This window comes from Acomys russatus, chromosome 10 (genome assembly GCF_903995435.1).
Source record: "Acomys russatus chromosome 10, mAcoRus1.1, whole genome shotgun sequence".
NCBI classification, from domain to species: domain Eukaryota; kingdom Metazoa; phylum Chordata; class Mammalia; order Rodentia; family Muridae; genus Acomys; species Acomys russatus.
In genome coordinates, this window is record NC_067146.1 from 19,904,742 (window position 1) to 19,927,602 (window position 22,861).

General features: G+C 42.5%; 1 protein-coding gene and 1 long non-coding RNA gene across 2 annotated transcripts in view; one reads left to right on the top strand and one right to left on the bottom strand.

Moving 5' to 3' along the window:
* Cped1 (cadherin like and PC-esterase domain containing 1) overlaps nucleotides 1–22,861 on the bottom strand; it is a 279,328-nt gene that overhangs the window by 250,667 nt on the left and 5,800 nt on the right. The window lies entirely within an intron of this gene.
* Nucleotides 8,444–9,258, top strand: LOC127194479 (uncharacterized). Its single transcript, XR_007831282.1, has 3 exons — nucleotides 8,444–8,521; nucleotides 8,775–8,816; nucleotides 9,027–9,258. It is a non-coding gene; the product is annotated as an uncharacterized LOC127194479 (long non-coding RNA).

The following is a 22,861-nucleotide window of genomic DNA, read 5'->3' on the forward strand; positions in this document are numbered from 1 at the left end:
CCCAGTACACTGTACATTCCATATACTTAACAAGTGAGGATATTGACATCAATGAACTGTGGGGATGAATCACAATCTTTAAAGATATCTGTGGAAAAAGAAATAGGCTTTGCTGGGCATGGTGACACCCACCCCATTGCAGTACTCAGCAAGTGGAGACAAGATGACCAAGGTCAGTTCGCGATTAGCCAGAGTACACAAAGAAGAGAAAGAACAAAGTGAAGCCAAGCGGAAAAGGAAGTGGGGTGAAGAGGGTAGTGGGCAGCGAAGGAGGAGAAACAGCTACTGACAACTTTGATACAAACTATTGCTGTCTTCTAATGTACGGACCAAGCATAGTGAAGTACAGACCACACACCTAGTCTTTTTAGCACTGTCTATATGATCTTTGGCAATATCTTTCTACTGGGAGTGCTACAGAGGTGAAAGAGTTAAGACTTGTAAAGTATTTAGAGCCATGCTTTCCACATAGCAAGTACTATGTCTGTGTTTTTAAAAGAATAATATATCACAGTAAGGAGCCAAGAAAATGTTCCAAATTTGATCTATGTGTGACACATACAAGTGTAATGAGTGCAGCCAAAAGCAACAGAACATAATCACCTTCTGTACATTATACTTTGGGAAAAACATATTGAAGCAGTGATTCCTCCATCCTAAAGACTATTGTATTTCATGGATGAAGAAACTATTTGTCCTAGTTTCCTTCCTACTGCTGTAAGAAAACACTGACCAAAACCAACTTGGCTAGGAAAGGATTTATTTGGATTACAGGCTACAATCCATCACTGAGGTGTAGGGGCAAAATTAATACTGTATCCTATATGTAATGTATATTGTATAATTAATGCCGTGCTCTGTGAGAAGTTGTCCTCCAGGCGATCCCACTCCTCCCTGCGTCCTGGGAATGACACCTGCCAGCAAGCACTCTCCAGAAACTCCACCAGAACAGTTAGATACAATTAATGCCCAATGATCCTCTCAGATAAACAGCTTCCCTGGAGATTCAGCCTCCTGGACCCAACGTGCCTGAAGGTCGACATTCCTGAGACTCAAAACATCCTGCTTATGGTTTTTTCCTTACTTCCCTGTGACCCCCACCCGTAATTACAGTTGTTCCTTATAAACCCATTACCCTTAAAGCTCCGGTATCACTCTCCTATCCTGCTGCGTCAGGAAGAATTGTGATCTGAAGCTCTGAGCCCGTAATACAGGACCCTGTGTATATTGCATCAGTATCGAGTCCTGGTGGTCTTTTTTGGGGGACTCGCGATCTGGGTAATCTTGGCAAAACAGAGGAAAACCACATCAGAAACTCAAGATAGGAACCTCGAGGCAGGAACTACAACAGAGACCATGAAGGGACACTGCTTAGTGGCTTTGCTCCCCATGGCTTGATCATCTTGCTTTTTATACAACCCAGAACCACCCGGCTGGGATTCACATCACCCATATGGGCTGAGCTGCTCACATCAGCCATTAATCAAGAAAATTACCTCTCCAGATTTGTTTACAGGCCAGTCTGATGAAGGCGTCTTCTCACTCAAACTTCCCTCTTCCCAAATACGTTTAGTTTGTGTCCAGTTGACAACTAGCCAACACACTATTTAAACTCTAAGAATTTACCTGCAAACTGGGACGTAACTCCTGAGAAAAAAATTAATTGAATGATAAGCTTATAATCGGTGTCTGGAACTGAGCATAGGCTGTGCCCTTTGATCCACATGGGATTATAGGGAATGTGTGGGCCTCACCAGGCCAAAGTAAACAAACAGGCGTCTGGGTGAAAGGGGAAAACTGATGCTTCCAAATATATCAGTGCCACTCAAGCAAAATACAAGGATCCAGAATTCCCCTTCTCACACTATTTTTTCCCTAACCACAGGATGCTCCTCTGTATTTCAGCTGGCTCAAGTACAGAAGAAATCGGGCATGAGCAGAGCATATCTCAAACTCATCCGTCATTTTCATTTTAAAGCTACCACTCTTCTTTTTCACTTAACCAATATCAATTTAAGCAAGAGCACTGTAATTTTTACCAGCATATCTTATATTGGGCACATTTTAAATAATGTAAAAGTGCTGGTCATGGTTTACTATAACCTCGATAACTTGTCTTAAAATTCTAACTCACTTCTGAGACTGTAGTGAATAAAGGAAACACGGTTGCCAGTATAACTATGTTGCTTTATTCTGTAGTATAAACTGCTCTTGTCCTTGTAATATTTATAACACACCGTATCAGCAGAGTGACCCAATACCAAAGGGCAGGGACAGTTTTAGCTAGTCCAATGACAGGTGCACATGCTACGTAAGTGAAACCGAAACCGTGTAAATAATTATGTCAACCGCACCAACAAGTGCTGGATTATCAAATGTGAGAAATAGTGCTTTGGGAAATAGCTTGTGATTACACCGTTAGTTAGGCATATCTTTAGTGGACTCACGCAGCTCGCCACTGTCCTCCACTACCGCATACTTACAGGCTCACAAGCCTGCTGACCAGGATTTAGAAAAGCACAGGTTTTCATACTGTGTAAACCCCCAAATTACTTGTGTCGATTTCTTAGTGAGAAATTTGCAAAGTTCTTCCTCAGAAATCACTTTGCTAGACTACATGAGAGCTTTTTTTTAATATATAGATGAACACATCATTTTTACTTCAAAATCTGAAATCTTTATTTCACCTTGGATAAAGTGAAGGTGGATTACTGTAATAAAGTACTGGGAGTGTTTGATGGAGCAATGTACACTGAAAGAAGAAATAGACTGATCATCAAAAACATGGACTTGAATTCTGGCTTGCTTTACATACTGGGTCAAGGTTTTTTTTATCTGTCCACATCCAACTGTTCCTATATGTATATCTGAAAGAACAAGTCCTGCCTCATGAGCTTGTATTGATGTTTTGATATGAAAATGCCCAATAACACAGTGTTCTACCACTAAGTGATGCCAAAACATATAAAGAGGAATTAGAATATTGTATCATAGCTGTCCTTTTATATTAGAAATTCTATAAGTTGATAAGCTTTGGTCTCTGTTGTGAAAAACATTTTGGCAATAAACCATGTATGCATATGCTTGATGTTTTTCTTTACGAGGATCATCATCTTTTTATTCAATAGAAGTCTACTTTAATTAAATTATCATGTGCTCTTTTTTAGAGAAAAAAACTTCATAGAATGAATTCTTTTCAGGGATTTCCCTTTCTTAACTCCTCCCTGCTCACCCAACTCCATGCCCTTTCTTTTTCTCTCTTTAGAAAACCAACAGGAAAACAAGCAAACAAGCAAAAGTACAAACACGCCTGAAAAAGAAACACAGGCACACAAATAAAACATATAAAAATACAAAATCAGAAACCATAGGATAGAAGCAAAAACAAAAACAAACAAACAAAAAAGCATTGAGCTCTTTTGTGTTGGCGTACTACTACTGGGTATAGGGCCTTTTCGTCAGTGTGTTTTATAGACTCCAGGACTCCACTGGATTCCATTGGACAAAAGTAAATTTTTCCTTTGCAAGCAGATGTCAATTGCAGATAGCTTCTCTGGTTGCAGACTGTGTCCATTCCATTTCCGTGTCCTTTCTAGGACCCCTTTCGGCGTGAACTTGTGCTGGCCTTGGACATGCTGCTGCAGTCTTGGCCTGGAAAACCATCTCCCTGTGATCTGTCCCCTTTCCCCACCCACCTCCCTGGCTCTTACAATCTCTCTGACCCCTCTTCTGCATAGTTTCCTGAGCCCTTAGGGGAGAAGTTGGATAAAGATATCCCAAGTAGACTGAATGTTCCAAAATACCCCACTTTCTGCACATTGTCTAGCTGTGGGTCTCTGCGAGTTCTCATTTGCTGCAAGGAGAAGCTTCTCTGATGATGTCAAAGCAAGACACTTATCTATGGACATGGCAGAATACTGTTAGGAATCGACTTATTGCTATGTTCCTTCAGCAGAATAGCGTTCTGTTTCCCGCCAAGCACATGGTCTATCCAGCCTTCAGTTCTTGGCCATCCAAGCAACTGACCCAAGTTCTATCTCATGGAGTGGGCCTTAAATCCAATCAGAGAGTGAGTGGCTACTCCTACAACTTTTGTACTATGCGTACATTTGTAGTGTGTGTGAGTGTTTCCCTGCATGTATGTGTGTGTACCACATGTATGCTTGGTGTTCATGGATGTCAGAAAAGGGCATGAGATTCCCTAGAACTGTACTTGCAGGTAGTCTTAAGCTGCCATGTGGGTGCCTGGAACCAAATTCGGTCTTCTTCAAGAGCAGCTATCTCTTAACTACTGCTGTTGAGCCCCTGCCCATTGGTTTTTGAAAACAACTGTGCAAAACTGAAACAGAAGGAGCCGAAGAGCCTCCCTCCATGGCTTCCACCTTCAGGGTTTCTTTCTTAGAAGTAATCTCTTTTTCCCTCCCTCCCTCCCTCCCTATCTTGCTTTTCCATTCAGGGCTGCTTCTTTGAATTTTTATTTTATTTATTCTTTGACATTTTCACACATGTGTGCATTGTATTTTGACCACTCCCACCCTTCTTGTGTGTTCTAACTTCTAGAACACTCCTCCATACCCTCCTCCCAACTTCATATCCTCCTCTTCTTCTTTTCTTCATAACCCTGAGAGTGAAATTAAATCTACCCATATGTCCACAGGTATAGTATGGCTACCCAGCAGAGCATCGGCAGCCTACTAGAGGCCATACCCTTTGACCTCCCTCACCTAATGCTCATCAAGTGCCAGCAGTTGGTTCTCAGTTAGATGTGGAGCTTCAGCAGCCCTCTCCCATGCTTGTTTCACCCTGCTCAGGCAGCCACAGCTGCTGGGAGGTGCAAGAGTGCAACAGCTACATTTATATGGAGAAGATCCTAGTTGGCAAGAGTCCTCCCTGACCCCAGGATAGTACAGTCTTCCACCCCTCTTCTGCAATATTCCCCAAGGCTTCCCCATATAGGAGACAAGATAGCTGCCCTGGATGGGGCTGAACGTTCCACAGTTCTTTGCTCTCTGACTTTTGTCTAGTTGTGAGGCTCCATCCTAAACACCATGCATTGCAATAGGAAGTTTCTAGGCAGGCAGGGGTGGTGCACGCCTTTAATCCCAGCACTTCAGAGGCTGAGACAGGCAGATCTCTGTAGGTTCCAGGCCAGTCTGGTCCACAAAGCAAGTCCAGCCAGGACAGTCAGAGCTACACAGAGAAACCATATCTTGGAAAAAAACAAACAAACAAAAACAAACAAACAAACAAAAAAACAAGCAAGCATGCAAACAAACAAACAAAAAGGAAGTTTTTCAGCTGAGCCTATGGATGTAAGGATAAGTATTTAGAAGGTAGTTTGATGTTATGATCATTTAGCAAAACAGTGGTACCGGGTTCTCCCCATGATTGCAAGGGGTCATTATCTCTAATACACACGTATTATTTGTTCATTTGTTTATTCATTTGTTTACTTATTATATTCACTGCCTGCTTCCCTACATCAGAATAGAAATATGTTTGTGTCTGGTGAATTCCCTTTTGCTTTCTCAGCCTAAGGACAGTATTTAGTATAAAGGCGCAAATAACAAATATGTTTTGAATGAATATATGTAAGCATCTTTTCTTTAATGTGTTGGCAATAGAGAGTAGTAAAATGTATGTCAAGGAATATATTCAAGTAGGATTTTGCATTATAGCAATAATGTAAAAAGTGAGGTTATATTTAAAAACCACAGTGAATTTATGGTAAAATACTAAGTAAAGAAAATGTTCTAAAAGTATTATTTTTTCAGTTACCTTCAAAGTCTTCACCAGGACTTACACAAAATCCAGAAAATACAGCTTTTTAAAATATTGTAGGGCCAAGAAATAAAACTTGCTTTTTTTTTCACATGACAAAAAGACTTTTGGTGGATTTACTGAAGTAACCGTATATTTATGAGAGCTTTGATGCTCAAGTACAAATCACAGCAAAGGCTTTGCATGAGCGTCATAGATAACTAAACGTTAAATTGCCTTTCTGGTCCAGACTTTTGGCATTTAGAAAATATTATAGAGTTCTATCACAGTGAATTATGTTTTAATTTTCCCACTAGAAGAATAAAATAGATTCTTTCCCACCCTCAGGGAAATGTACATTTATTTAAAATAATTTAGATAATAAAATGGAAGAGATTTTCCAGGATGCAATTCAAACACAATTTTACTAATTGCAAGACAGTAAGAACCCAGCAGGTTCTTGAACTTGCTGGTAAAGCCTCCTAACAGTGTCTCCTGATGATGCACAGACTTGGAAACCTGTTTGGTCTCCAGAATCCATGCATGTGCCCCCATCGTATGCATACCAATAATAAATAAATAAATACAGTGTCACCTCTTCAGTGAAATGTCAGTGAACCATTGTCAACATCTTGTAACAGACCCAAACAACTCTCAAGCTGGTCACTGAGTGGCCATATTTTTCAGAGCCAAGCATCTTTTCATTATATTGCTAAAATATCTTAGGTATGTCAACTCTGGGCTGTTATGGACTGACAACTTTTCTGTAAATAATTCTATGTAAGTTCTAAGCAAATAATAGAGAAACTAAACCAACGTTTCAAGTTCAATATTATGGTAGACAGCTTTTCATCAGGGTGACAAAAATACCTGGAAGAATGTGGTTCAAAGGGGAAAAGTTTTTTTTTTTTTTTTACTTTTTTTATTCAAGGTTTCAGTATAAAGTCAGCTACCTTCATGGCCTTTATGACAGTAAGGCTGAACACTGTGGTGGGAGCTTGTACTGCAACAAAGTGACTTACCTCCTAGAGCAGAGGAACCCACAGGGCACCAGAAGGGCCTCTGCCTTAACAGAACTAAGAGGCAGCCATGGAGAACACACCGCAACAACCAGTTATTAATGTCAGGCAAGCCCAAGATAGAAGATGCTGAGGAAGCAAGGTTCTTTCTCCCTTTGCCACTCAATTACCATTCACTCATGTACCTCTCTTGCATATTTCAAATATGGCAGGCATAGTCCTAGGCTCAGGGGAAGGCGACAATGAAAGGCCTATGAAGTTCTAAACCCACTGGGTGTTTTCTTTAGCAAGCATTTGGTGGAGTTGAGTGCAGCATGACTTCTCATGGAGACAGTGATCCTCGTCTGCCAAGGAATGGCCCCTGTTGAATGGCATGGCACGGCACGGCACTGTTGCTCATTTGTATTGTTAATATGGTGTGTGAAACAAGACAGAGACAGCTATTCAAAGCAGAAACGAGATTAGAAAAGAAATTAAAGGACCCTTGAAGGTCACTGTCATGGGTGTCCTTTATTTTAAGTGGCAAATACAGTCGGGTGAGCAGTAACGGTAGCTTACATAAATGATGAATGTTTAGAAAGGCTAATGCGCTGTCACTTATGGGCTCATTAGGCAGCCAGTGGGAAGCCCAGACCTAAGGCATCAGGGTAGTAGAAGTTGATCAGTTCACGCCGACTTTTTAGGCAGGTCTGACTTTAGTGGACTTTGATTCCTTCCAGTAAGAGACACAACATGGACGAGGGCGGTGAAGTAACTGGACTCAGCGCATCAGAGAAAAGGCATTCCTTGTTTCACTGTGTTCTGGGAACATGAACGTGTGGATAGAATTCTAGAAGGTCAGATAGACTTTGATTAGTGACTTTTTTTCCCTCTGAGACAGAGTTCCTCTGTGGAGCCTGGTCTCACTTTGTAGACTAGGTTGGTCTCAAACGCACAGAGATCCGTCTGCCTCTGCCTCCCTGAATGCTGAGATTACAGGCTTGTTACACTGCGCCTGGCTTGACTTTGATTATCTAAATCACAAGATTTCCTGAAACCTAGAAGTTACTTCATGTCTTACAGAAAATGGATTTTAACACTACATAAATGGGGCAGCAGTAGCACACAGGACTCAGTAGGAAGAACAGAAAGTACCAGCTGTACTGAGATGACATCCAGTCACAAGGGAAGCCTGGGCAAGAACTGTGAGGATGAGGATGAGCTAAAGGCTTGCACTGTGGAGACAAGGCAGCGGGAGGCAACAACAGTATGGCCAAATCCCATTTAAGGAACAGCTTTGAGAACATTTAGAAGACAGCCAAATCTGTCCAAACCTACCAGTTAGAATAAAGGATAGAGCTAAGGGGAAAGGCAGGGAACAGTAGGTACTGCTGGACCAGGCTGAGGGGAAAGGCAGGGAACAGTGGGTACTGCTGGACCAGGCTGAGGGGAAAGGCAGGGAACAGTAGTTATATCTGGACCAGGCTGAGGGGAAAGGCAGGGAACAGTAGGTACTGCTGGACCAGGCTGAGGGGAAAGGCAGGGAACAGTGGGTACTGCTGGACCAGGCTGAGGGGAAAGGCAGGGAACAGTGGGTACTGCTGGACCAGGCTGAGGGGAAAGGCAGGGAACAGTAGTTATATCTGGACCAGGCTGAGGGGAAAGGCAGGGAACAGTAGTTATATCTGGACAAGGCTGAGGGGAAAGGCAGGGAACAGTAGGTACAGCTGGACCAGGCTGAGGGGAAAGGCAGGGAACAGTAGGTACAGCTGGACCAGGTTGAGGGAAAAGGCAGGGAACAGTAGTTATATCTGGACAAGGCTGAGGGGAAAGGCAGGGAACAGTAGGTACTGCTGGACCAGGCTGAGGGGAAAGGCAGGGAATAGTGGGTACTGCTGGACCAGGCTGAGGGGAAAGGCAGGGAACAGTAGTTATATCTGGACAAGGCTGAGGGGGAAAGGCAGGGAACAGTAGGTACAGCTGGACCAGGCTGAGGGAAAAGTCAGGGAAGAGTAGGTACAGCTGGACCAGGCTGAGGGGAAAGGCAGGGAACAGTAGGTACTGCTGGACCAGGCTGAGGGGAAAGGCAGGGAACAGTAGTTATATCTGGACAAGGCTGAGGGGAAAGGCAGGGAACAGTAGGTACAGCTGGACCAGGCTGAGGGGAAAGGCAAGGAACAGTAGGTACAGCTGGACCAGGTTGAGGGAAAAGGCAGGGAACAGTAGTTATATCTGGACAAGGCTGAGGGGAAAGGCAGGGAACAGCAGGTACAGCTGGACCAGGCTGTCTACACAAATATTCACTGATAAGTGATGTGAGTTGTACGTGTTCTTGAGTTACATCTGAAATACTAACATGTAGAGAACAAGGCATGGTATTTGTTTATCAGGAAAAAACTTCACATCTATAAAACATTAAATATGCTATCTGCAGGTGATGCCTAAAGGTTTCCCAGGTCACTCTACCCAAACCTTTGAAACAACATGATCCTTTCCTGCAAGGGCCACACTGGAAAGTTCTTGTATATGAAGAATGAAAGAGAGGACAGAATGGTGAGGAGCAAGCTGCAAGACCAAAGGACAAATGAACAAACGGAGCAGCTTCTCAGCCTGCAAACACCAGCAAGGATACAGTGATGCTGCGTGAAGGAGCATGCCCGTGTTCACTTGTTCCTTCTGCAGGATAAGGCTCACATACCTCATGGATCTTGGAGACAAGGAGAAATCCAAAAGGATACCAAGAACAGGAGCATAGCAGTTTCTCCTGGAGTCCTTCTCTGGTGTTCTACCCCTGACTGCCCGCCTACCCTGATGCTGCAATCCCCGTCTTTGCTTCTACTGCCCTCCCTTCCAGGCATCAGCCAAAAAAACCTACACTATCTCCCTTCTCTGCTTTTTCTAAGACATGCTCCCCCTCCCCCAATCCTCCGTTGTGAAAGTAATAGAAAGTCTGTTTTTCAGCCTCCTTTGGAAGCTTTTCCTCAGGCTAATCCAAGACTCCTTGGCTTGAGATGCCACCCACCATGCACAGCTGCGAGCCATCAGCTCTCTGTTTGCTATAAGTCTGCAGACATAGCAAAGCCCCAGCTGAGAAGATAAAAACACAGCAATAGCTGGAAGGTGGTGGTCAGGCAGCTTCCTTCAGGTCAGCTTTAGGAAACAGCTGTCTTGGAAAACAGTGAGATCAGGAGGGAATGCACTCGCCTTACTTGTGGCTACTCTGTGCTGTGGAGTGAGCACCCCCACTTGAGTCTCTCCACTTTCCTTCTGTCTTCTTCCTCCACACCCTTCGCCCTTCCCTGTGCTAGTCCTCCAAATGCCAATAAAGCTTAACAGGGTAGGAAGTCATTTCCGTTGCAGCCCATGGGCCTGGTCACACCAGCTTATGTCAGAATAAAAGCTCTCCAGCTGACCTGGAGGGTCCCTCTTGCCCTCTCAGCTTCCTTAGGGCCAGCACTTCTTACAGAGCACACTCCACGAGAGAGAAGATGTGGAACCAACAAGCCACCCTTGTGAAATGACAAAGCATGGACAAGGAAAGAGCTTGTTCCTTTGAAACATGTTAAAATAATAGTAAAGTCTCTGTCGCTGGAGCCCAAACAAGGAGTTAATTCAGCGACTCAGCCTTAAAAATAGCGACTCCCTGCAGAGTGAGTGGAACAAGAAAGGGAAAACACTGGGGCTGTCATCACAATATCAGTACCTAAGCAGCAGGCCGTGGCCAGACATCTTCACGAATGCCTGATGCTCCAAATCTGACTTTGAGGCTTTTCCAGCAACACCCCAAAGCCTGCTAAGTCTCAAGTCCCCCTCATTCCTGTACCCCATTCAGTCCTTTCTCTGCAGGCTCCACTTGAGGCACTCTGCTCTCCTCAGTTGCCCTCAGCATTATTTCCTCCCCTCTTCAAAAGAGCATTAGGATGGAAGCCTCTGAAAAACACAACCCTTCACAAATATAGAACTTTATTAAGCAAATGTCTTATAAGCAGGTTGGAGACAACAGGCCCTCTCTCTGGAGATAGTCAAAAATTTTCAATAAAAGCTATAAGTTTTGAACATAGGAGTTCATAGAGGTCCTGTCAAAACTTACAAGGAGAATAAGAAAAGGGTTGTTTACATCCTAGGGATGATAAAGCATTGAAAAATAGTACCGGAGTTACAGCTTTACTCTCTAATTTTATAAGCTGGTTACAAATAGTGTTAGGAAAAATATGTCTCTCTGACTTAACATATGCTCAGTGAACACACTTCTTAGACTTAGATGCAATTCATCAATTGCATCTGTAAATATGCTTTAATTTCAGTTTTGTAATAATGTTCTGTAGGTAAATTCTCACATCAGGATATCAAAAGCCACTTATTAAACATTATGTTCCTTGCTCCTGCTGAGAAATGATGGTCACTGTTGGACAAGGATGGACCGTCTCATAGTGTCCTCTTTTTCAATGCCCAAATGCCCAATTTCAGTGTCCATCTCAATCTTCTCTCTCTTCCTCCCATGTTATCAATCACAAATCACTGCCTATGTACCCACCTCCAGTCCCCAACTGTCTGCCTGGGCCTGCTATCTTGTCTGCGTGTCACCTTTGCAGTGGGTCACCATGAAAAACCATGTGGCAGCAAGCCTGGACTCTGCTTGTGGCATCAGAACACTCATGTTCTCCCCTGGACGGAGTTCAGCCCGAGGAAGCACCTGCTGGATGTGAGGGGAGAACTCAAGCACTGACTGAGGGATTGAGGGGTTTTTCTGTCCACTCTCTACCCAGTCCTCATAAGTGTACCCCCAGAGAGAGGAGGATGGGTTCCTTAGCCTACGTTTATTATCTATGACCCAAACCACACATACTGCATCTCTGGCTCTTTCTGACTTCCCCCTTTCTCATAACCGGGTCATCTTGATTCCCTTCCAAAACCCATGGCTCCATGAACTGCACTGATGGATAAGGACAGACATCAGACCCTCTCCATGCAGGTGTTCCTGTGTCTCCAGGGCAGCTGAGGCCAGCCCCGGTTCTGGTTGAATACCAGACTTGGCTATGAGATAGAAGTGCATACCTGCAAACTCAGGGAAACCCTTATCTCAACCACACAGAAGCCACGGTGGTAAGAATCACACGGAAGAAGTTAGTGGCTTTCCCTTCAGTACAGGGACATATCTTACCACTTGTCCCGTTCTTTCTCTGAGGACCCACTTGGCTGCTCACTTCTATGGACTCCTTAGCTTCCCCTGTACCGGACGCTTCTAATGCTGTAACTTTGCCTCTTCTTTGCAGAGGACCCTGAGCCCCGCTTTTTCTCTCCTAACAGCCTTGCCCATTGCTGCTCATCTACCAGATGCTGCAGATGAGGAAGGCTTTAAGTACGCAAATGACAAGCTTGTTCTATAAGGTACTAGATGCCAGTTTCTTGCTCCCCAAAATCAAAAATTGGCAACAAATGGCAGTATATATAGATACTAGAACATAAATACAGATCAATTCAGATGGATACCAAAATTTTGAGGTCTTTTCTCTGTGGGGCACACTGTGTTGAAAGTTTTGTATGACGTATGAAGCTCTGTTGAGGTTTTTGTCTCTTTTCTGTGTCTGGGGAGAAAAAACAAGTTCCCTTCCTAGAGGTTAGCTCTTAAAGCAGAAGCCACCCCTTCTAACAGGTCAGGTTGTCTTAATCTTCTCAACCCAGCAGGAAGTGTCTTTTAAGTGGAAGAGGAAATGGGAGGAGAGGTGAAGCACTGGTGAAGATATCGGAATTCAAGGATCCAATAGCAAGTCCAAAAGACTGTTGGCCACTATAGGAAACTCTGTACTGCATACAGCATGTACGGTGGCAGTGCCTCCCACTAGTCCATTTACCTGCCTTGTAATGTGCCGGGATTGCTGTAAACATGATCTCTGCCCTGACCCCCTTTCAGCCACTTCCTGAAAGGTTCTCCTTTAATGTTGGAGGTCATAGATTTTGGTCGCATTGTGGCAAATGCTTGACTCCGTTGTTTAGTATTCTGCACACCACTGTGTGATGAGGAATGCTCCCCTTATTATCACAAACCAAAAAAAAAGCTTCTCTTTCAGATGTCATGATTTTATATTAAGATAGGCAAAGAGGGGCTGGAGAGATGGCTCAGCAGGTAAGGGCACTGGCTGCTCTTCTGGAAGACCTGGGTTCGATTCCCGGCACCCACATGGCAGCTCACAATTGTGTGCAACTACAGATCCAGAGGATCAAATGTTCTCATAAACATGCATGCAAGGAAAATACCTGTATACATAAAATAAATGAAATAGAAGTGTATAAAAATACAAATTAAAAGGTGAGGATCTTGAGGTTTCTGTATCTGGAAGAATATATTTCTACAAATACATTTTTATCCCTCCCCATCAAGTCTTTTAAAGCAGATGCATTATCTTAATGTTTCTTTGTAGGAGAAAGTTGCTCCCCACCCCCACTTATGCTTTTGTAAACAGATCTAACTCTACCTCCAAATCTGTCTGCTTCAAATAGCTTTAAAATGTTTGGGCAAATTGATTCATCTTCTACTGTGGGAAATTTCAGATGCGTCGTTAATGATTACTGAGGAAGAAAAAAAAAAGATAGATAGTTTTAGAAAACACTGATAAAACAAGGGATGGGAGTAGGGGGTGGGAATTGTGTCGGCCCTGGGAGAGTCAGAGGGAAAGCCTCACAGATCCTTAGGAAAGTTAGCTTCTTGCTGATGCTTTGCTGAGGTCAGGGAGTTCCTGTACTGCCAAAGAACAGCTAATTTCCTGTTCTATTTCTCTGGGAGCATTTGTGCACTTTAGCTAAATTATTGCTCACTCTTCCACTAGGGGAGAGCCAGGCTTGCTGCTGAAGCTCTTGGAATGGCATTAAACCTCCTACTGCTTGTTAAAGAAGCAGAGAAGCATCCAGAGGAAATGCAATGGCCACAACACAATTTTGGACTTGTACTCACGTTTTGAAACATAACTTTGTAGCTTGACATCTGTAGAGCACACTGTTTGGTAGCTTTTTAATGAAAGAAGGAGTACTTTCAGGTAATCTCATTTATACTTCATATTATGTGCTCTTCTCCTAAGAGGGGCCCAATGCAGTGAGGATATGTTCATGGCGTTTTCTTCTGGGAGATAATGTAATTTTCCTGCCTTTCAGAATCTCAAAGTTTTTCGAACCTTTCTCACCTAGTGCCAAACTAGAGATCACATAACAACCCTAGGATAGTCTTTGACATCTCTAGGCCAAACTAGGAAATTCAAACTGTGTGTGTGTGTGTGTGTGTGTGTGTGAGAGAGAGAGAGAGAGAGAGAGAGAGAGAGACAGAGACAGAGACAGAGACAGAGACAGAGACAGAGATAGAGAGACAGACAGAGACAGAGACAGAGAGAGAGAGAATATCACTAAACCCCAGGGCATTGAATAAACTAGGACTCTTGCTATCATCAATCTTGGGCAATGTCCCTTCTGTCTGGAGAGAGTTTGAGGACTAAGCCCTGTCTTAGACACAGATTGTTCTGGTGCTTTTTTCTGGTGTTTTTGTGGGAGCATGAAGCACTATCTAAACACCACACCCACATTTGTATGCCGGCAAAACAGCAACACCAGTGCCCAGAGGCAATGCTGCTATTGAAGCAAATGTTTGTTCTTTATATAGATTATTCACTGCTATTGGCATTTTCCTGTCACCTGACTCACCCACCCTGACTTGACCAAATGACCTCAGTTTTCTCCCAGGCACATTCGTAATAGCAGATTCCAACTTCAGTTTGTTAAGGACATCTGTGAGGTGGGTCAAGTTAGTTCTAGGGTCTAGGAGGTTGTCTAGAAAATTAGTTAAGATCTCAAAGTTTGTGAATAATTTACATGCGTGCCAACCCTCATGATTTTATAAAGAAAGCCAGGCTGTGTTTCCCCATCAAATACATTTTATTAAGCAGGGTAGGAAATATTCCTCACAATCAGGAAAGCATTAAACGGTATATAGTTGTCACAGAGGAAAGTGACATAGGACAAGTGGTTTGAAACATTCTCCTGTTGCAGCCAGGAAAATACAGCCACGATTGCCATGAGATAGGAAAGAGCCACATGGACCGGGAGGAGGAATTCTGAAGTTCTGCATGGAAAGACGTGAGCCAGATGAACAGCAAAGCAAGTATTTTGGGATTATGCATGGGAAATAGCCCAGATAAAAATGATTAAAGCAGATGGCATATGATAGAGGCGGGGAGGTAACGGGAGTTAGGGGTTTAATATCTGCCCAGCCCCAGGTAAAATAAGGCTTATTTTAAAATACAACAAGTGTCTCTGTCTTATTTGACTATGATAGGGGGTTAGATAATACCACCGTAGTAATTGTAGGTTTTAATAATAAACAGGATTTGATATTTTATATCTACTACAACATTTTCCTCTTTAAAATATAAGGCTGAAAATAAAAGTATAGGCTGTGTATGAGTATCAAAACAAATGTACTCTAACCCATGCAGCGTGCCTTGTGCAGGGTCTCCTTCAAAGCTGGACTCTTAAGCACATAGCCCCGCATCTGTCGACTCTGCCCCATCCTTGATGGATTCAAGCATGTAAGTTGACTCATGCCTTACATGTTGTGCTACTGTGCTCCTGTTACTGTGATAAGCACACCCTAACCCAAACAACTTGGAGATGAAATAGTTTATTTGGCTTACGGGTCACAGTCATCAAGGGAAACCAAGGTAAGACTCTGGAGGCAGGAACTGAAGCAGAAACCACAGAGGAACTCGGCAGCTTACCACTTTGCTTTCCATGGCTTTCCCAGCTTTCTTTCTTTCTCTCTTTCTTCTTAAAATTTTAATTTATTATAATTTATGCAGATTACATCCTAATTGTTATCCCTTGCTTGTTTTTACCCTTCCTCAGTCCCTTTTCAGCCTTACTTCCCTCCCCTAGACCTCTGACAGAAGGGGACCTCCTCCCCCACGATTTGACCACAGCCTATCAGGTCTCATCCAGATAGCCTGCTTCCCCTTCCTCTGTGTGCTCTCTGGGCCTCCCCACCAAGGGGAAGGGGTCAAATCAGAGGCACCAGAGCTCATGTCAGAGGCAGTCTCCACTGTCCCAACTGGAGAGTGTCCACTGGCTAGATCTGAACAGGTGGTCTAGGATTATTGCATGAATTGTCCTTGGTTGGTGCAACAGTTTATGCAGGCCCCCTGGGCTCAGATCTGCCATCCTTGATGGTCTCCTTGTGTGGCTCCTAGACCCTTTGGGTCCTTCCATCCCCCCATTCTTCCATACCACTCTCAGCACTCTACCTGGTGTCCAGCAGTGAGTCCTAACATCTGTCTCTCAGAGGACATCTAGGTTGGGCTAATATCCACTTATGAGTATATACCATGCAGGCTCTGGGTTACCTCACTCAGGATGATCTTTTGTACTTCCATCCATTTGCCTGCAAATTTCAAGATTTCCTTGTTTCTACTAGCTGAGTAGTATTCCATTGTATAAATAAATGTGCCACAATTTCTTTACCCATTCTTTGGTTGAGGGATATCTAGATTGTTTCCAGATTCTGGCTATTACAAATAAAGCTGCTATGAACATAGTTGACCAAATGTCCTTGTTGTACAGTGGAACATCTTTCAGGTATATGCCTAGGAGTGATATAGCTGGGTCTCTTGGTAGCACTATTCCCAATTTCCTGAGAAAGCTCCAGATGGATTTCCAAATTGGTTGTACAAGTTTGCACTCCCACCAGCAATGAAGGAGTGTTCCCTTTTCTCCACATCCTTGCCAGCACGTGCTTTCTTATATTACCCAGGACCCAGTGCCCAGGGATGACATCATCTATGGTAGGCTAAGCTCTCCCACATCAATCATTAGTCAAAAAAAATACCTACATAGATATGCACACGGCCAATCTGATGGAAGCAATTCCTCAGCTGGTAGTCCCTCTATCCAGATGCCTCTTGTTTGTGTCGCACGGACAAAAGCCAACTGGCACACGCGTAAAGGTTAGATTCTTTCACTTGTGACTAGGGTCTTATAACGTGAAGTGAAGTTTTCTATGGCCTTATATGCAACAAATGATACAGTGTATATTAAAACAGACCTGTGATCTACTTATGTAATATATTCAGCAGGTTTGGCATTAGAGGTTTTGTTGGAGACCAATGTGCCCATCCCCACTGGCAATCTGCACAGCTGAGGACTTATCCCTTACCTCATTGGTCAGATGGGCTGCATGCTAAGCAAACGCATGAGGAATAGTGATAGAAAGGGGGAGGGTTATATTTCAGGGCATGAGTAAGCATACTTTGCATCACCAAAGTCTTTTTATCCTGACATAATCATTATAGTTCATCTATTCTTTTGAATCATAAACATTACAAGCCTTCATGAACTTAACTGAAAGGAGCATTTTTTGTTAATACTCTTATACAGATGTAACAGAGTCACAAAATATTTATCATTGTATACTATATTCCATCTTTAAGCCTCATATTAAGTTAAAATGATGCTTTACATTTTGAACACGTTTCTGACATAGTGCATATTAAAGAACAAAAGATCTTAATTTTAAAAATGAATCCATCCTTTTAGCAATGCTGCCTGCCTAGAAAAAAAGTTTACAAAGGAAGCCAGTGGGAAAAATGAAACTGAAACATTTCCCTCTCCCCTCACTCACTCCCCCCCCCCGCTCCCCCCCTGGCCAAAAGGCCACAAACTCAAGGATGGGAGCAGGAGGCACGCACTCTAAGTGTAGCCTGTGGCTTCCATTCCAGAGGCTTTCTCACTTGGGTTTTCCATTCCATTTGTACAAGAAAGAAAACTGCTTAGAGCAGAAAAGTGCAGCCAGTAATAGCACTCTCCTGAAAGGACAGGAGGGAGCCCCACAAATAAAACGGCGAAATGGAGGGAATTTTGCAGGACATGTTTAAATATGAACTTTATCAGGACTTCACTAAAGTCTGAGGTATGCAAGTTTGAGTTTGTCTGGAGTTCTTTTAGAATGAGCAATTTTTTTTTTTTTTTTTACCATTTCCACATTTCATTATAAAACTTTAAGAAATAATTTATTCAGATTGCATCTTGGTTGCTATCTCCATTCCCCCCTCCCTCTTTTACCCTCTTCCCCTTTCCTAGGCCTGTGACAGAAGGGGACCTCCTCCCCCACCATATGGTTACAGCCTATCAGGTCTCATCTGGGTAGCCTGCTTCCCCTTCCTCTGTGTGCCACCAGTGATTACAAAACTTTCAAATGGCTCTAGTCAACCAGCTGAGAGCGATCCACAGGCATCACACGCCCACAAGGCGTGTCTCCCCACTCCGGGCGGCTGCACCCTTCTTTGTTTGTTGACATCTCCTGAAGGCCTGCACAGGCTCCTGTATTCAAAGCCAGTTAAACTGGGAAAAAAGTATGGTAAAGTCCAATATCAGACATTTAAATTATTATTAATAACAGCCAAGTTACAGCTATGAAGCAGCAACAAAAATAATTTTGAAGCCGATGTCGTGGCTCACGCCTGTAATCCCAGGGCTCGGGAAGGCAGAGACAAGGTGAATCACTGTGAGTTCAAGGCCACCCTGGTCTACAAAGAAAGTCCAAGACAGCAAAGGCTACACAGAGAAACTGTGTCTCAAAAAAACAAAACAAAACAAAACAAAAAAGCGATATTCAGGTTGGGAGTCACCACAACATGAAGAAGTGTATTAAACGAGAGAAGCATTAGGAAGGCTGAGAAGCACTGCTTAGAGTATTTTGCTCATGTGCTCAGCTGTCAGCCCTGACCATTTATCCAGCTTTAATCTGTACTGTTGCTTGTTTCCAAATAAAGTTATCTTTGCTACTTGGGTAAATCTGTGTGAGCTCTTATTTTTGACATTTTGGGCAATAGATCAAAAATCTGGAGGCATCTTTCCAGGATCCTAACCATTTGAAACAAAAACATTCCCTAAAAAAAAAAAAAAAAAAAAAAAAAAAAAAAATATATATATATATATATATATATATATATATACACACACACACACACACACACACACACACACACACATATATATATATGTGTATATATATATATATATATATATATATATATATATATATGCACGAGATGTATGAGATTCCTCACACACTTAGGATCCCAATGAGACAAAAGAGGGTGAAGTGGCAGAAAAGACTGTGATAAGTTACAGGGCAAATTTTGCGTAGCAGATTGCTTGGAAGTCTAAGAAGAGGCCTGGGAAGGTGTTCAGGGGATGCTGGTGCAGGACCAAGAAAGTTGGAACTACATAGAGAGCAAAGAAGGAGTTCCTGTCATCTTTTGACATTGCCTGAGAGTTGGACCTCACCAGCCCTCAGACTCTTCCCTCACCCTTTAGCCATAAGGTGCTCACTGCATTTCAGGTTTTAGCCCTGGGCATGTAGCAGTGAGCAAATTAACTAGTCTTTGACCATGAGAAGTCTATGTTGCCTGTAGAGGAGGACAATGAACCAACAAACTGGCACACCTGTGTATTTATTCAGGGCCTCAGATCTTCGCTTTATACCCAGTGCTCACCCAGCTCACTTCTCCAAGTTCTTGATAACAATGTGGTGTTAATCATCACATCCTGCACTTTAATATGTATCAGGTAACATTTCAAGCTTCACCTACAGAGAAGCAGGTCCACCTTTGAGTGACCCAGAGACCTCCTCCAACCTTTGGCTCGATTCTAAAACTCCATTTCACTGTCAAAAGATAGCGTAGAATTGGAGGAGTTGCTGTTCCCTGCAACAGTGGTTGCTCAGCTCCTTTGTGAGGATAAATATTAGGGACAATTAATAGGGATGATGGAACTGAACTACTCTTTTAAAAAATTAAATAATGACTACCCTTGAGGCTAAGTCCTTTACGTTTGGCGAGCATTAAAAAGGTTTCGTGTGATTTATCTAACTGGAGTGCCTTGTTTGCCTCAGGAAGTAAATATTAATTTATTCATTTTGGGGGAGGAAAACTAAATCCCAGAGAAGTCAAGAACTGGACCCAAAGCAACAAGCTAACAAATGGTATTAATTTGACTCTTGAGTTTTTGGATACTATGGCGTTGTCTCCCCACTTGCCCTAGTCTCCTAAGATTGTGTGACAAAGTAAAAATTTGAGTGGCTTAAAACCAGAGCCATCTGTTGTCTCATAATTATGGAGATGAGAGGCCCAAAATCAAAGTGTTCATGGAGCCACAGCGTCTCTGAAGCCCAAGTTGGAATTCTCGTCCTAGCTTTTGCTGCCGTTTCCTCTGCTTCTGGGTGAGAAGCTGCAGGCACCTCTCCATCTTCATCTTTTCACAGCATTATTCCTATAAGGACTTTACTCATATTAAGGGCCCACTCTACTCATGTGACCTCATCTTAACAAGCTGCATCTATCACAAATGTACTTTCAAATAAACTCTGAGACACAGGGGTTCAGACTTCAGCTTGTTTTGGAGAGGAAGGTACATAATTCAACTCTAAAACACTAATGAATTAGTACAGGATATGAAGTAGAGCACAGACAGAAATAAAACAGCTCTCAGTCCAACCCTGTTTTTACTATCAACTTGATGCCTCATTTTGTGAACCCCGTTTTCTTCCCATATTGAAGAAAAGCACTGACTCTAATAATATCTAACTTATTTTAAGTTATAATATTCTAGTGTCTCTACTGAAAATTATAATAAAAATAACTTTCATTAGGAGTGCTTGAAAAAAACATCTATAATAATAAGGGCTAGCATGATGGAGGAGATGAAACACAGTGGCTTAAGACAGCTTTAAGAAAAATTGTGAGGATTTATTTCTAGAGATCTTGACTGGAGCTCATCACTTGAAAGATTGGAAAGTAAAGTTATAGGCTGTATTCTGAATTTTGACAGACAGCAGAGTTCCAACAGTACTAGAAACGCACACTAGATCAAGCCAGGATGAAGTATAGTTCAGAGGTTATGTAACATATTATCTTAGTAATCTTATTAACTTTTATCTGTATTTTTTGGAGGCAGGGTAAAAAAAATCACTCTATACTAAACTGTACTTGGTATAAGTGGCTTATATTAAGGTCGTATTTACTAAAGTACTTACATTCAAGGGCATTTTTACCATTCTAGGAAACATAGCAGAGAATTGAGGATGTAGTTGAGGAATGACACATTTGTTCAAGGGAAAGAAAAAAAAAAAAAAAGACAGAGCTCAAGGGATAAAAATTGGAGGTGTGTGCTTTCACCATCAGAAGAAGAAGAGACAGAAATGATCTTTGACAGGAGACCGTGAGTTGGCCAGAGGTCATAGGATATACCTTCTGTACTGCTCAGCTAAAGAGGAGAATTTTAAGACGTTTTGTATCGTAAGGAAAAATGCTTCTAGAAGAAGGAGGAAGGTTGAAAGTGTGCCATTATTGCTTGTCAGGGGTAACCAGGAGAGAAATTTCAGTAGAGGAGACCAAATTCAAAGGCTAGGGATGGGCAAATAACCAAGAAGCACACAGAGGAGATGCAAGCATAGTATCTGTGAAGGGAACTAGAAAAAAGCAAGAAGATAGATGGTCACATGCCATTCCAGGCATGCTTTCCTGCCCAGTAGAAAAGTCTGAAACTTCCGATAGTTAAGAGAGTAACGGTGGAGCCAATCCTGGAGGAGCCTGAGGGAAAAAGTGGTTACCAATGACCAAGAAAGGCAAGATTTGGCAGAACAGATGCTTCTTTAATCAGTCTCTCGTCTGGTCTCCCTTTAATTCTACTCCACTCCAGCCCATATTGTAGCTTGTTTTTTGGGAACGTTCTCTCATAAATTAACATGAGCCCACCATTGCGTTCTGCAGGGATTGCCCTACACGCTCAGAATTTAGACAGCTTATGGTGTCCACATCATCCCCATCTAGACCCTATTAGAGTTTCTTCTCTCTCTCTCTCTCTCTCTCTCCTCTCTCTCTCTCTCTCTCTCTCTCTCTCTCTCTCTCTCTCTCTCTCTCTCTCTCTCTCTCTCTCTCTCTCATGTGCATGCACTTGCACTAGCACATGCACCATAACAGTTTATCAAGTTACTATTTATTTATGCATATTTATGTTTTTATGTTTGCGCACATTTAAAAAACCTCCAGTTCCTTCTTGTCTCCTCTCATTATTTTCAAAGAACAATCTTAGAATTTATCAGTTTTCTGGCACTATATTTACTCTATCTCACAATGGATTCTATTTCTATGTCACCAGGACTATACTCAGTGCCTTGCTAGCATCAATAAATATTTATATGTTGAATTAAAATGAATGAATAAATGATTAAAAGAGATCAAGGAGAGAAAGAAAAACAGAAAGTGAAGGGTTTTTTATCAACTGAAGAGGAGGAGCATTCCCAATGACATAATTACAAACATTTTTTTATTAAGAAAAGCAAACTTATTTTCTAAAAGGCAGAGCCATGGAAATATTTTCAGTGGATATATAGAAAGTGAAATTATTACCACAAAAGTAACGACTGTCACTAGATTGCTGTGTTCTGTCTGCCTGCTGGTGGGTGTTTCTCATGGCATTACTTTGGCTATAAGACTGAGGACTGTTTTCCTTGTACCCACCTCCACACCCCCCTGACACCTCCACCCCCAACACACACACACACACACACACACACACACACACACACACAGAGAGAGAGAGAGAGAGAGAGAGAGAGAGAGAGAGAGAGAGAGAGAGAGAGAGAGAGAGAGAGGCAGACAGACAGACAGACAGAGACAGAGACGGAGACAGAGACAGAAACAGAGAGAGACAGAGAGAACATTCTCACTGCCACTATCTGTAAATCTTACATTACTTCACATATTTAAAAGAAGGGGCCATTTCAGGCAATTTTGCACTGGCAAAATGACACTTGTGTAGGCCTTGCTACTTCTAATTGTTGTCCTGAGAATCTATTAATGTTGGATGAATACCAACCAATGAAGACAAGAGAAGAGGAAATCAGGGTCTTCCGGCCTCTAATGCCTGAGACCCAGTAGCTGATGCGACCCCAGAAAATGCACACACTGAATTTTCAATCCATCTTTCTTTCTCCTTTTTTGTTTTTGTTTTTTTGTTTTGTTTTTGTTTTTGTTTTGTTGTTGTTGTTTCTACCTTGGTATTCCTGA